Source organism: Ambystoma mexicanum, chromosome 3p, assembly GCF_040938575.1.
Source record: "Ambystoma mexicanum isolate Mex_15411 chromosome 3p, UKY_AmexF1_1, whole genome shotgun sequence".
NCBI classification, from domain to species: Eukaryota; Metazoa; Chordata; class Amphibia; order Caudata; family Ambystomatidae; genus Ambystoma; species Ambystoma mexicanum.
Genome location: NC_090925.1, coordinates 701,851,076 through 701,867,212, shown reverse-complemented (window position 1 = coordinate 701,867,212; position 16,137 = coordinate 701,851,076). Strand labels below are relative to the sequence as shown.

The 16,137-nt window shown below is 50.9% G+C and overlaps 1 long non-coding RNA gene across 1 annotated transcript in view; it reads left to right on the top strand.

The window, feature by feature from the left end:
* Positions 1–16,137, top strand: part of LOC138580742 (uncharacterized) — a 233,357-nt gene that overhangs the window by 165,975 nt on the left and 51,245 nt on the right. The window contains exon 2 of the long non-coding RNA XR_011304343.1: positions 381–459. This is a non-coding gene — a long non-coding RNA (uncharacterized lncRNA). The remainder of the gene's footprint in view (positions 1–380; positions 460–16,137) is intronic.

The window sequence follows — 16,137 nt, the reverse complement described above, 5'->3', positions numbered from 1 at the left end:
CATATGATTTGTTGAGGGAATGCTTGTGCGGCGTTCGTTGATGCCCATTGTACTCCCTGTTTCAGAAACTTGTTAATAAAACAGCGAAAGATTTGCCAACTTCCTGAGTTGGTCTGATTATTGGTGCGAGAGTAAGATCTGCATCCCCATCCATCCCCTAGAGTGCCGCCTCTCTTAAAGGGCCTACGGGGTAGCAGAGGATGGTTCTGGGCCATCGATGAGTAGGTCTTTAGTGTTTTTGGAAATTCAGACACCCTCTGCCATATAGCAGGAGGATCGTGAAGTTTCCTGTGGACAGCGGCCGATATAGAACTCTTGCAAGAAAATTGATACAGGTGGGACAGGTCCCTCTTTGATGAAATCTCTCCTGGTTTCCACAGGCGCTGAGCAGACTGAAGGCGACGGTGGTCGATTGGAGGAGAGGGACGATCCCGAAGTTCTTGAGCTAAAAAGAGAATGGTGAGTAGATTGAGGGAACTGGCAAAATAAAGGGGATGGGATTGTGGTATTAGAGAAAAGTAACCAGGGGTTTGTTTAGTATATGATGAAAAGTGTGTGAACGAGGAGCATTCTGTAGAGCCCGGTTTCCTACCTCAAGGCAGGTCTAGAAGGAGTCATTTCAAAACCCCAAGGGGTCCTTAGGCGGCGGCACATAAACATGTTTATGATAGGGAATGACTCAAACTCCAATCGGGGTATTTTAGGGGCTAAGAGAAAAGGAGTACCATGGTGAAAATGTATAAAGTCGACTAGTCTGTCTGTTTCTGTATTCTGTCATTGAAAAGAGGTGCTGAAGAGCGACAAGAGCAAACTGTGAGGTTAAAGAAGAGATAAAAAGTTGTTATCTATTTTTTAGTCATTGTCAGCACCGGCTGAAAAGATAGGTTTAGATAATTGAGAAATAGAGGCTTTGAGCGGGAAGGTTGGAGCGCGCTCATATTTGTTGTTTTTCTGAAAATGTATCTATGTAACTAATAGTAAGTATTGACAGTCAATTGAGACTTGTCACAATGGGGGATGTTACTCCACTGATGCATCTATGCAAGAAGCTGCCAAAGCACGTGCCCAAACTAAAACAGTATAGTGCGGAGTGGGTAAAGGACACAGCAGATAAGATGTTCATGCCATGGCCAAAAGGGGGATCGCTGTCAAAAGCGGTTTTGCAAGACCACTAGGGGGCGTGGAAGAAAATGGCTGCCTAACGTCCAGCTCCTCTCACTGAGGAATTAAAGAGAAGATAAAGACCGAATCCTGGCCCTAAAAGGAAAGACAAACAGCAAATTTGAAATTATGAACTGTCAGTGAAGGCAGGGGTGCGAAAAGCAGGCCCCCCAGCAGAAGAGCAGCCACCGAACGAGCGAGCTGCCCATCCCCCACCGAGGCCTCCATAAAAACGGCACCAAGCTGGAGGTGAACGGATCAAAGAGCAGAACACGCGACCCAGAGGCACTATGAGATCCGGTGAGGGTAAATAGTTCTGAAAGCCCCTGTTGGGCCATCGACGTGTTCAAGATGGAGCGGAAGCTTTGGGACCACAACTCGGGTCGAAACAGAGAAGAGGGTCCCAAGCGTGCAACCCGACTGTTGCAAGAATCACAGCGGGAAGGCTAAGACCGGAGAGGCCGAATCCCGGGGGCAGCTACAGCCGGAACCCCCATCCAGCACCAGAATCGCACTGAAAGGGAGAGATTCATGGCCAGAATGGCCCACCCATCCCGGCGTGGAGGCGTGGACTGCCCCACATGGGCCTCGAGCCGACGGTGCAACATAAGCAGGTGGGGCCTGGCACACGCATTACAGGAGAGCCCGCCCAACCTAAAAGAGATGAAAAGAAAAGTAATCCTCCCACGATAGCCCAGACAGAATTGAACCAAGGGACAATACCCCACACAACCATTCTCGGCACTGCGCATCAACGACCAGGAGGTGGCTGAACGCGCGGCCAACCCTGAAGCTCTGCTGGAACTGACACCCAACCCAGCGTGAGGCAAGAAGTGGACAGGAGCAAAGCTACTAGCAAAGCAAACAACGTAGAGTACCTCCTGGAGAACCCAGAAGATACGGTTACAACAGGTGGAGGGACCCCCTTCCCTAAGCACTGGCAAAGCACAGAGGAAAAGGGAAATGGCCCATAGCCCAGGGGGGCCCCTGCCACAAAGCCTCAAATAGGAGCGAGCCAAGAAGGCAAGGAGGTAGGTGGGGAGCCGCCACGTCACGCCATAAAAAGTCCCCAGACTCCCTGGGTGAGTCCTGCCCCCCAATCATCGGGGCCCACCTCAGACACTTTGGGGAAATAAGCAAACTCACATTCACAACCACCCACCCAACAAAAGAATCCACCCGACATCGGTGCATACAAAGGCACCAGGCCGGCCCACGCACCGGCGATCATATGAAGAAAGCGTAGACGCTGCTGCAGATGCCTCAAGTACAAAGCAGGTCCCTACACCAACAAAGGCCCCAAAACCCCAAAAGACCAAAGGAAGAGACAATAGAGGACAGATGCCAGTAAACACCGCAATCTTCATATAAGGGGAGACAACTGGGGAAAACAACACAAACCATCAGAAAGCACAAGAGACTCAGCCTCTCCTTATTGGAAAGAGTCCCCGAACAAGGAGCAAAAGACTACACAAGGATACCCCGGAGCAAACACTGATCACAAACGCACCTACAGACCCCACTTACCCCAGTTTAAGGAATAAAGCGTAAACAAGAGGAGAACCTCGAAAGAAAGCAAATACTGGAGAGGGTCACCTCCCCACCAACTTCACCATAGATCCCCCAAAGGAGAAAAATTGCCCACAACAGATCACCCATACAAGAGGCCTGGATAGGCTCCAGCAATACAGGAGGGAAGCACTACTCAAAGCTCATATCACAGCCATAAAATCCAGCACGATGAGCGTCGCCACTACTAAAGATGACATTGCAGGCCTGATGGCGGAAATCAAGGCACTCCGCTCAGACATACAATCCTCCATATCAGAACTAAAAGGGAAAGTCGACAAAGTAGAGGAAAAAATTGAAAACCTCGAAAACAACCAAGTCAACACGGATATGATGCAAATGAAGCTCACTACAAGGATGACAGACATAGAATTGAGAGAAGAGGCGATTACCCTCGAAATGGACGATATGGAAAACAGAGAGAGGAAATCGAATATCTGAACAATTGGACTTGAGGAAACGGAAGAGGAGACGCAGACTCAAGTCGAAAACAAATTACAAGACATAATCAACCAACTATTCAAAGCGGAGGGAGGCAAAATAGTGCAACTGGAAAGAACCCGGAGGGGTGGGGGGGTGTCGAGGATTCGGAGGAGGGCCGCACTCAATAACTGCCACATTTCTACGCTACAAGGAAAAATCAGAAGCCCTCCTCAGAGCCAAACAATCACAGACATTGAATACAAAGGTTCCAAAATTAAGATATTTCAAGACTTGTCAAGATTTACACTAAGTCGCAGATGGGGATGCAGGCCTTTGGCTACCTGGCTCACAGAACGAGGAATCCGGTACAGATGGGGCTAACCTTTTGACATGACATTTGAAGCCAAAGGGGAGGATTACAGAATCACAACACCGGAGGAAGCTAACCAAGTGCTAAAACACCTAAGGAAACCATGACCACCAGAGGCCCTACACCAGAGGCCCGCTAGGCCCCCAAGGAACCCACTCTGCAAGACCACTCAACACAGAGGTGCAACCCCAAAGGCGAATGAGAAGCAAGGCGCGAAGAAAATACATCAAGCTGGGATCCACGCCGACCTCGCAACCTGCCTGACCATGGAAACGAGATCTGACTGTAAAGACTGGAGGGGGCTATACTCCTGCTCTCTATATGGCAGAGCAGAGGCACAGAGCATCCCAGCCAAGATTCTCTATTTGGTAAATGTGGGCGAGCAATCAAGGTTTAAGCTCTCAGGAGGTGATGCAGGCTGGTTCTTAAGTACAGTGTAGTCCCCAAGCACCCACAAAGGAATGTCCATCCACTATGTTAGTGAAAACACAGTTCTTTATATAAATAAGGCTTTGATTATGTCCACAATCACAATCACACACTTTGTGCTCAGGTTAATCTAAAATGGTAAATATATACAGTTTCTATGTGGTACCACAATTACACTTTGATTACATTAAAATGCATCAACTGTACTCAGTGTAAATGTCATACAAATCAGTTAATAATGTGAACCAACAATAGACATAGGAGGAAAGCAGGTTGGTTAAAACAATAGGCAGAATACTGGCCAATACCAATAGACGCAGTTCTGTGTGAGGATCCCCCCACCTAGGCAGCCTGTAAATAAAGATATAATACAGGCCCAGTCCATATATTGTTTATATGAGTCTTATTTCCCTCTAAAAAGGTTCTACCAACCCAATGTACCTGGAATAGCAGAGTTCGACGTAGGTTCGTCGAAGGATCCTTCTTGAGCGGCTCACTTTAAGGCATGAGCTGCGGATTGTCGAGATCCCACGAGGAAATGGTGAACAAAGGCATCGGGGCAGCAAGTCCGGTCCTGGCGGTGCTCGTCGACGGTCCGTCGTGGACGTCCTGCAGAGACGAGGCGTGTGGTGCACCTCAATGACGATAGTTAGGTGCTGCAAAGAGTCACTGAAGAGCTTTTTTCCCAGCAAGGGCGTCGGGTTGTCGGCATCTCTGCGGTCTTCGGGTGGCGGGAAACCCACCGTCAGATGCTCTTCGGCGCGTCGGCGGCCTGGACTTTCTCTGGCGGGACAAAGCAGTCGGTGGTGCTGGCTAGAGCGTCTGTGAATTCAAAGTCTCTTAATCAATGGTGCGTTGCGACTCCGGTTGTCGGCGGCTCGGCGTCAAGCAGTTCCCGCTTATGGGCAACTCGGCTTCAATGGGCCTCCAGCGGTTATAGTAAACCTGCGAACCCTGGTCGACGACGGTGAACGGCTGTCCGGTCCTTCTCTTCGTTCTCCTCGGCGGTCCCTGTCTCCGGTTGACAGTCTTATGAAGCTGACTTCCAGGGTGCCTCGGCGAAGGTAAGCAGTGCACAATGGTCCCTCGTAGCTCGAGAAGAGGTCTCCTAGCCAGGTCCTCTCTTAGATCAGTTTCGACGGCACGGCAGCTTTCAGATTGTGGTGAAGTTAACAGCAGTCAACCTTCTTTGGGCTCGGATTTGCGATTGAGCATCAGTTTCGACTTCAGCTTCTAACGATTTCCACCAGTGAGAGGTCCACAGATATACTGTTTGGTCTCTCATTAACTCTGCTGGGTCACACTCAGGCAGCCAATCAGTCAGAAGGGCATTCAGGCAGGCAAGCAGCCACTCAGGCTCACAGTGCATTCAGGCCATTCTCCTCCTTCCAGACACTCACAACAAGGAATGTGTATTGGGACAAGTACCCAACCATTCAGCAGTCCACACTGCATTCAAACCAGTTTCGGGCAGGTCTGTCTCAGTCTTTGTGTCACATACCAGAAACCAGACACCCATAACATGAAGTGCATATTGGCCACACACTCCATTCACCCAGGTCCCACCCCAACTGTGTACCCACAACATACAGTCATTGGGAAGTCTCCAGCCAGTCAGGCATGGACTTCCCCACAATACCATATATGGAACTTCCACCCAACTGCCAGTCAGGGGGAAGGGACAGAGTCAGGACTTCCCAGGACTTTGGGAAAAACAAGGTAACAGGCAATAGAAAGCAAGAGGCAACAGGGGCCATCTTGTCTTCTATCAGGAATCAACTGATTCCAATTGCAGGGCCTGGGTGTCATAAATGAAGGATACTCAGAGCACCTGTCAAATTCAGCATGCAGCTGCCACCAGCCCATACCCTGCTCTGTGGGCCACAGACAGGTGCCAAGAGGAAGAGGGTTGTGCCCCCACCCATGAGTGCCATAAGGGTATCCCAAGCGTCTGTACACCAAACCAAAAGGAGGAAGAGATGCACTGCCAGGAGTCCCACATGGATTACTGGGCAGAAAATAACGCAGAACATACACAAAAAAGGACTGCAGGACAAGGACAGGGAGACCCTGTCCCTCCAATGCATTTCCAGCATCACAGTCAACACCCCCCAGACTGAAGTTAGGGCGTCTAATCTCCCGCAAGATTGACACCCTCATCCAGACGGTCAACATACCTTCTGGAAAGGCCATCTGCATTATCATGACTCTTCCCTGGTCTATGCTGAATGGTGAAGTCTAGCCCTTGCAGGCTAATGGACCACCTGAGCAGTTTCGGGTTTTCACCCTTCATCTGCATAAGCCACTCAAGTGGCTTATGGTCTGTTTGGACCTTGAAGGTAGACCCCGTTAGGTAAGGCCTAAAACGCCTGAGGCTCCAAACTATACTGAAACATTCCTTTTCAACAGTAGCTCACCTATGTTCTCTATCTTTGAGTTGCCCACTGATGAATATTATCGGATGTGCCCCCGTTTTGTCATCTAACTGGGACAAGACAGCTCCAAATCCAGTGTTGCAGGCATCCGTCTGGAAGATAAAGGGTTTGCTGTAATCAGATGCCCTTCACAGACTTTCCTTCAAGTCAACAAAGGCCTTCTGACAGTCTTCTGTCCAATTAACCTTCCTTGGTTGTTTGGGAGAAGTCAGAGCTGTCAGAAGGGCAGCTATGGTTCCATAGTCTGCCATCAAGTTGTGATAATACCCAGTGAGGCACAAAAACACTCTCACATGGGTTTGAGTAGTGGGAGTCTTCCAGTCATGTACATGCTGTACCCTACTGGGGAGAGGTTGGATTCGATCTCCTCCTACCTCATGACCAAGATATGTGACTTTCCCCTCAGCTATCTGGCACTTGGTGGCTTTGATAGTGAGGTTAGCCCTTTTCAAGGCCTGCAACACCTTATCCAGATGAGTCAAATGCTCTTCCCAGGTGGAACTTTAGACAGCAATGTCGTTGAGGTTGGCCACACAAAAGTCCTCCAGCCCACTGCGCACATGATTGACCAATCTCTGGAAAGTGGCCGGTGCAATTTTCAACCCAAAAGGCATGACTCTAAACTGGTAGAGCCCCTCAGGTGTTGAGAATGCAGTCTTTTCCTTGACATGGTCTGTCAGAGCTGTTTGCCAATGGCCTGAGGTAAGGTAACAGGTGCTCACAAATTTGGCTGCACCTATTGTGTCCACAAGCTCATCAGCCCTGGGAAATGGGTGCATGTCAGTTTTGGTGACGGCATTGACCCCTCTGTAGTCCACACAGAATCGCCAATCCTTGGTACCGGCCTGGAAACTTGCCTTGGGGACAAGGACCACTGGACTTGACCAGGGACTGGTTAAGGGTTCAATAACACCCAGATCCAACATCTTGGCGACCTCAGCCTGGATGTGTTCTTAACAATGTCTGACATCCTGTAGCATCTGCTTTTGACAGGTACGCTGTCACAGGTGTCAATTTCGTGCCTGCACCATGGGGTAAGGCCTGGTGTCAGAGAGAACAGAGGGGCATACTACCGGAGAAAATCCCTGCAGGCCCTCTGCTGCGCTGGAGTCAGATCTGGAGAGAGATGCACTCCCTCCACTGAGCCATCCTGAGGGTTGCTATGCAGCAAATCGGGAAGGGGCTCACTCTCCTCTTCTTGCTCTGAAGCCAGCAAGAGACATGAGACTTCTGCTTGCCTATGGAAAGTCTTGAGCCTGTTGACGTGGAATACTTGAAGGGCTACCCCAAGAACTCCCATGTCAACCAGATAATTGACTTTGCCTATCTTGGAGATTATCCTGAAGGGTTCTGTCCACTTATCTGCCAAAGCTCTAAGCTTGGTAGGCTCCATCACAAAGATCTCCTGTCCTTTAGTTCAATCCACTTGTGATGCTTTAAGGTCATTCCAGTATTTATTCAATTCCTGGCTGGCGTTAAGATTTGCTGTTGCCGGGCCCATCATCTGTGTCATCCTCCGTCTAAGGCCTAACACGCAGTCCCCCACTTTCTTGGCAGGACCTGGAAGGGAGACTTCCAAACCTTCTCTGATCAAGGCAAGGGCCCCCTTCACGGGATGTCCAAAGAGTAACTCAAAGGGGCTGAAACCAACACCCTCTTGAGGTACCTGTCTGTAAGCGAACAGCAGGCATGGCAGAAGGAGATCCCATTTCCTCCTTAGGGGCTCTTCCAAAGCACCCAGCATGCCTTTGAGAGTTTTGTTAAATCTCTCAACCAGATCATTGGTCTGGGGGTGGTAAGAGGTGGAGAACTTGTAGGGTACCCCGCACTCTTTCCACATGGTTTTCATCTAACTCGACATGAAGTTGGATCCTCTGTCAGAGACAATGGGCCTCATTACGAGTCCGCCGACCCGGACTTAATGCCACCGGTAAAACCATACTGGCGTCGTTTTGTGACCGTGCAATCACGACCCACGGACCCGGAAAACCACCACCACAAACCGCCGCCGCGCAGTTAAGGGATCCGTAGAATGCGACGGCGGCGAAACCACCCAGTTACCGGCAACACGAAACATCATGGGCATCACGAGTACCACAGACATGGTGGAAAAACTGTGGCCACGGAGGCGGTATCGACGCCACCGCGAACATGACGTTAAACAGTACCAGGTGAGGTGAATCAGGCCACAGGTGCCCCAAATGAGGCCAGCCGGACCCAGCAGGTCACTGGGAGGCTACAAAAGGGCCACACCCAGGCCAACTCCAAACACAACAAAGTAGGCAGTAGCAGCAGCATTGGGACTGGGACTATTGAACCTACAGGCATCAGTGCACATGGTGGCAGCAATGGTGCAGAGGAGGATGAGGTGGAGGCAAAGGAGGCGCAGGCGTCAGTTAGCAAACCCTGCACCCATGCCAAACCCAATTGCACAGCCGGCACGACCCCGCAGGCAGCCTGCAATACCCCGCATCAGGGCCTCACCCTGGAACCTGACCCCAGGACAGATCCACACATTATACCGGCTGGGTCGTCCAACAATCATATACATCACCGCCATGATTGAGGACGACATCAGCAGCCACATTGCCATCTCAACCGCAATCCCCCCCCTGAAGGTGGTGTCAGTGCTGCATTTCCTAGGCACCGGAACTTATCAGCACACAGTTGGTGAGCTGCACGGGCTCTCACAACCCTGTTTTTCAAAAATATTGGGACAGGTACTGGACGCTCTGCTGCGCCATGTGTCGGAACATATCGCCCTACCCCGTACACTTGCAGAGGTCATTGCAACCAAGTTGGCATTCCATGCCATTGCAGCCATGCCAAATTGCATAGGTGCATTAGACTGCACCCATATAGAGCTGACAGTACCACGTGCAATGGAGAAGGTGTATCGCAATAGGAAACAGTACCACTCACTGAATGTACAGATGGTATGTGATGCCGGACTTCTGATAACACATTGCTGCGCACGTTTTCCGGGGTCAACACATGACTCAATGGTCCTGCGGAATTCCACATTGCCACGCTACATGGAACGCTACGCTGGACAAAGCACATGGCTATTGGTTGAGTACAACTGCCAATGCATAGGCCCTGTTGAAGTGTGTTGAGTGCCCAGGCCAATGACCTGTGTAAGTGGGCTGCTACAACTGCACATGCATCCCCCCCTGGCCCATGTAATGGACGGTCAGCATAACCCACACATCACATATCTACACATGACCGGTTGCCACAGTACACACCCTGCCTATGGAGACATACGACCAAAGCTACCAACAGGCCATACAAGTTGATCCACTCAATCCAGCCACCCACACTTAGGACCACTTCCCACCCCAAAGCACATGACGGCTGCACATGAGACATCCTGCAACAGCCAAATCATCACAGGCCATGGATTGACTCCCCCATGTGTGCTTGTCATTGCACAGTGCCTTACTTACCAACCACTATCGTGTATAAGGTCCACTTCATATACACAGCAAGTAATAGTGCAATGTCCAAATGCCACCATCTACAACAATTACCCATGGGTGGCAATCACCCGCCCTTCCGACCACGGCTAGGCCCATATGGATGAATGTATGATGACACAATATTGCATTGCATCGGATCGTGAGATGAACCACAAACACTGACATGTCCCACACATTTACATCCCATGTAGGTGATGCTGGATATGCACTCACGCCATGGCTGATGACACCTGTACAGAGGCCAAGGAACAGGCATGAGGAGGCGTACAACAGGGCACACGTCTGCACACGTGGCATGAGTGAGAGGACATTTGGCCTACTGAAGGACAGGTTCTGCTGCCTGAGCAGATCTGGAGGATCACTGCTCTACAACCCAGTGAAGACGGGTAAAATTGTGCTTGTGTGTGCCATGCTGCACAATCTGTGCTTGCGCAGGAACATTCCGCTGCCCCCAGACGCAGAAGATGAAGATGGGGATGAAGATGGGGATGGCGAAGGGGATGGGGATGGGGATGGGGTGGCAGCACAACCTACCAGGGGTGCGCAAGATGGCCAACAAGCATGGGATGCACTTTACTTTTGAGAGACTGCACATTGACAGCAAAGCATGGATATGACGATGCCAGGGAATAAATGATTTTTGTCTGCTAATGAAATGACAGATGTCCACTCATTATGGTAGTTTTCAAAGGTTTTGTATTATCAATTGAACAGGGAAGAAAGTGCATTGGGTAGGGAAGCTGTACACCCATGCCCACCCACCACCCAAACCACCTAAATGTTCCCACCCCCAACCAGGCCTCTAACAACTAACCACCTAATGGGCAACCCCCACCACCCTCACCATCCAAACGTTCCCACCCCTCCAACAACCATGGTGTCCCCAAATGTCATGTTGACTGGCATCCCCACATGCCACTATTTGCAGGGGTGCTTGTGCGCAGGTGTGTCCTTGCTGGTGGATCCAGTCAACCGACTTGAACGCCTCCGTGGGCTGCCAGTGGCAGAGCTGGATGGGGTGGTGCTGACTGAGGTGACTGTCGGTGTATCTATGGGCAAGCGTCCTTGAAACGCCTGCTGGGCTACCAACATTGACTCGGCAATGCTGGACTGCACACTGTTCCCTTCCCTAACATGGCGTGCCAGGGTGAGAATTGTGGCCACAAATCGTCCAATCGACCTGGTGAGCCGACGCACCGATGTGGCATTGCTCTCCCGCTGCAGCCTGGACTCCTCCCTCTGCAGCCTGGCCTCCTCCCGCTGTTGCATGGCCTCCTCACGCTGCAGCCTGGCCTCCTCCAACTGTCTTTCCACCAGCTGCGTCAGGGTGGCCTGTTGTTGCTCGATGTGCTGCAATCATGTACAGAGCTCGCCCATGGATGGAGTTGGGGAGTGCATGGGGCTGTGCAGTTCTGGGGGACAGAACTGTAGGCCATGGATAGGTGACAGGCCATCCATGTTGTCCCCCTCACCCTGTTATACTGCTTCAGCCTGCATGGCCGGGGCACTCCCATCACTTGATGCAGCCTCCTCAGCTGTGCAGATGGGTTGTGAATCATCATCCGGGGCCAGGGTGGGTGGCTGCATGGGGATGGTGTCGTCTGCTGGTGTGCCTGCTGCAGCCGGTGTGCCTGATGTTGCCGGTGTGCCTGCTGCAGCCGGTGTGCCTGATGTTGCCGGTGTGTCTGCTGCAGCCCATGCCTGTGTGCCAGAGCAGCTCGCATCATCCTCCTGGATATGAGTGCTGCGTTGTGCGCCTGCAGGTGGCCGCTGCATAGCATCTTGTCCGTCGTCGCTGTCACATGTCACGACTGTGGGGATACAGAGGGCATGCGGTTAGTTGTGTCGTGTTACATAATGTGTCCATCACATGCATCAAACATCACAATCCATGTCCACTTGCAATTCAACACTTTTGACTATTGATACACACAGGTGTGTGTCTCTGCTTCCAATCAGGCATGCACTGTGTGAATTTCGAGGGATCGTGCTTTGGGGATGTGATACTCATCGTTTGGCCAGTCAGTGGGTCCATTGGGTCACTCCTGCCCTGTTTGGGGGGGAGCATTGGGAGTGGCTCCATTGGGTCACTCCGGCCCTGTTTGGGGGGGGGCATTGGGAGTGGGTCCATTGGGTCACTCCTGCCCTGTTTTGGAGGGGGGGCCTTGGGAGTGGGTCCATTGGGTCACTCCCAATCACACGTACGGCTTTGTACTCTGTGCACTTACCAGCATCTGCAGGTGGGCTCACTCCTGCCTCTGCCTCTCCTATGCCGTGGATGCCTTTGAGGTGCATGACACTGCTGCAGCGCTCCTCCCACGATTGCAGCTTCAGAGGGGATGCATGGCCTCCACCAGTACCAGTGCTGTGTTGGTGGTGTGCTGTGATGAGGTTGCGCACCCGGAGCCTGAGGTCATCCCACCTCTTGTGCCACTCCTTCACTGAGTGTGTGGTCACGCCAACCGCTGTGCACTTGCATGCTGCCTCTGTCCACACCTCCTTGCGGCGTTGCTGAGTAGCGCAACGCTTATCTGCACTAAAGCATGCTCAACAATGTGCTCGACCAGTACTGTGAGCTCAGCCTCACTGAAGCGCTGCTTTCTCTGTCTGCGTGCTGGTATCCTGGATGCCATGATGGTGTTGGATGGTTTGTCAGTCTCAGGGAGGTGATCTGACCTGTGGTGTCTGAGGATGGCAGTGGATTGTACTTTATATAATGGCCGCCTCTCTGTTTCCGTTTTTTTCCCCGCGGTCATGGTATTTCCGCTTCCGGTGTTTCCGTGTCGGCGGGGGCGGACACGGTTCTAGCGCCGTTTTCTGTGGCACTAAGTCCGCGTGCGTAGGTGTTTACGTGACGGCGGTGACTCCGTTTCCGCCTCGGTGTATTGCGCGCGACCCACATGCCATAATCGCCCCTTCTTTCCGCAACCTTGCGGTCGCGGAAGCGGATTCACCGTCGACACAGAATCACCGCATTCCAGCAAAGCGGACTCGTAATGTGGCCCAACCTCTTTAGGGAATCCAACAGGGGTAAAAATGCCCAGGAGAGCCCTGGCAACCACCTTGGCTGTAACAGTCCGAAGGGATATAGCCTCAGGGTACCTGGTGGCATGATCAACCAAGACCAGGATGAACCGATGTCCAGCTGAAGTGGGAGAGTCAAGGGGACCAACAATGTTGCTTCCCACCCTCTCAAATGGTGTTCCAACCACTGGCAACAGCTGCAGTGGGGCAATGACATTGCCTCCAGTCTTGCCAGACAACTGACAAGTTGGGCAGGTCTTGCAGTGGGACTCCACTTCTACTCCCATCCAGGGCCAGTAGAAATGGGCAGAGAGCCTCTACTTAGTCTTCTTGGTACCAAGATGACCAGCCAAGGGCACCTCATGCGCCAACTGCGTAGGAAGGGCCTTAAACTTGGGGTACAACCAACCTCTTGAGGGCACCAGGTTCAGGCTTGGTGGGCTCACTAACAAGGAGCTCACCCTCCCAATATATCCGGAAGGTCCTAGCCACTTCTCCCTGTGCCTGGGACAGGGCCTGTTTCCTCAGACCCTCAAGAGAGTGGCACTCTCTCTTTCCCTTATAGAAGTCCGCCCTGGAGGGTCCCCCTTCAGCCAACAGTCATTGAAGGTCATGGTGGTCTTCTGGGTTGAGCACCTCTCCCGCAGGAGGGTCTTCTGCCTGGTCTCCCTCAGGAGTTGAGTTTGGGTTTACCAGTGGACCCAGCCCGTCTGGAGCATGCATCCCAGTGGGTGCTGCTAAAGCAGCAGGACGAGAAGGGGCCCCCTTCGCAGAGGAGGCCTTCTTGCTCTCCCTTCTTCATGCCTTGGGTTTCCCTGTTGGCGGGGGTACTGGACTCACATCCAGACCCGGTGTGACCTGTGATCGGGTGACCGCCGCAGCAGCCATGGTTAGACCATCAGTGATCATCCCCAATTCCACCAAATCATTGCCTAACAAAATGTTAGTAGGTACATTGTCCTTAACCAGGACAGGAAGCTTTGCTGTCTTGTCTCCAATCGTAATGTTGACTAAGGCTACAGGCGATAATTTGGAAGGCCCACCGGCTAACCTGTTGGTTCTCAGAGGAGCACCTACATAGTCCTTTGGCTTGAGCAGGGTCCTGTCCACCACTGTCATGCTTGCCCCAGTGTCTCTCAAACCAGTAGAAGGCTGGTCATTCAGGAGGACACATCTCAAAAACCTACGGGTGTTCTGTGGAATTGTAGCCAGTACTTCTGCGTACTGGTCCCAGGCCCCAAGGAACACTATGGAAATCTCTACAGGAGCACCAATGGTGATTCCTGTAGAGGAAGGGAGGACAGTGGCCTCCACCTCAGGCATGGGGTAAGGGTAGGTCAGGCTGACAGCCTGGACTCCAAGTGCCTTACCTTTACACTTGGGGTCACCCTTCTTGTGGTCCATATCCCCACAGTGACAACAAGTGTCAGGAATGCAGGGTACAGTACTGGAACCACTGGGAACCGGCTTTGCAGCAGGTGGACAGCTACTCTTACTCCAACCCACATAGGACTTATCCCCCCTAGATTTTTGGGTTTTAGGAGAGGAAGGTTTTGGTTTACTTGACTGTGATTGCTTCTGGGACTCCTCAGCCTTCTGAGAGGTCCCCTTTTCTTTGTCCTTGTCCTTCCCACTGGAGTCCTTAGGGGACATCCGGTGGGAGACCCACTTCTCAGCCAGCCTGGCCAGCTTAAAGGGATCTAAAATGTTCTGGTCGGCAACATACTGATGCAGCTCCGGTGAACAGGCTTCAGAAAAATGCTAAAAAAACAAAAGGTGGGACAATTTAACAAACGTTTTCACTTTGTAACCATCAATCCAACCCATCATTTTCATATGTGCAGCACTCACTCAGTCAATCCAAAACAATTCTCTCTTTTCTTAAATCCCCTGAACCTTTAAAGTTATTGGGTAGGTGTCCTGCCAAACCTGGCAAACAAAGCAGACTCCATGCACTCATACTGACCCCTTTCTTCCATAGTCAGTTTCAGAATGCAGTCATACCCAGTATGAGGCACTCTGCTTAACAAACACTTAGCCCAATCTCTTTTATCAACATCATGGATTCCACAAGCCATCTAAAAGGCTGCAATCCATTGGAGGATATCAGAACCCTCCACATACACACCAACCAAATCTTTAATAAACTTGGTGGCTGGGGACCCGACACTTTCAACTGGTTTTGCTGAAGTCTCCACTCTAGCTCTCTCCAGATGAATTTTCTGGTGCTCAGTGTCCCTATCTTTGAGTATCACTTGTTGTGCCAACTCCTCTTTCTTCAGTTCAGCTTCTGTTGCCAAATATTTATTTTAAAAGGCTAACTGTTCCCGTTGTAGCTCCAATTTTAAAAGTTCAATCTTCAGGGCTTCCCCCTCAAGAGCAGTTCTGGGGTTCGGAATAGAGGCAGCAGGAATGGTGGCGTTCCCAGAATCAGATTCAGTAACAACCACAGGGGCAGAGTCCTCATTGGTTGCACCCCCCCCTTCAAGAGCTTCACAATCAGTCTGGTAGTCCACCAGGGCAGCTATCAGCTCAGCCCTAGACTTATCTTCAAAGTCTAAATCCCTGGCTTCACAAGCACTCTGGAGAGCCTCTAAGCTCATCCTAGTCAATTTACCATTTGCAACAGATTCCATTGCTTGTCATGTATATATCTAGTACACAACTAAACCTCAATTTAACAAAGTGTAGATATTTTTTAAGTAGCAAGGTTACACACTGATTCTTAAAACCATTAGCATCCGACTGCTGCCACCAGTGTAAAGACTGGAGGGGGTATCTGTACTCCTGCTCTCTATATGGCAGAGTAGAGGCACGGAGCACCTCAGCCAAGATTCTCTATTTGGTAAAAGTGGGTGAGCAATCAAGGCTTAAGCTCTCAGGAGGTGATGCAGGCTGGTTCTTAAGTACAGTGTAGTCCCCAATCACCCACAAAGGCATGCCCACACACTATGTTAGTGAAAACACAGTTCTTCATATAAATAAGGCTTTGATTATGTACACAACCATAATAACACACTTTGTTGAGCTCAGGTTAATCTAAAATGCTAAATATAAACATGTTCTATGTGGTACCACAATTACTCTTTGATTCCATTAAAATACATCAACTGTACTCAGTTCAAATGTCATACAAATCAGTTAATAATGTGAACCAACAATAGACATAGGAGGAAAGCAGGTTGGTTAAAACAATAGGCAGAATACTGGGCCGCTACCAATAGACGCAGTTCTGTGTGAGGAT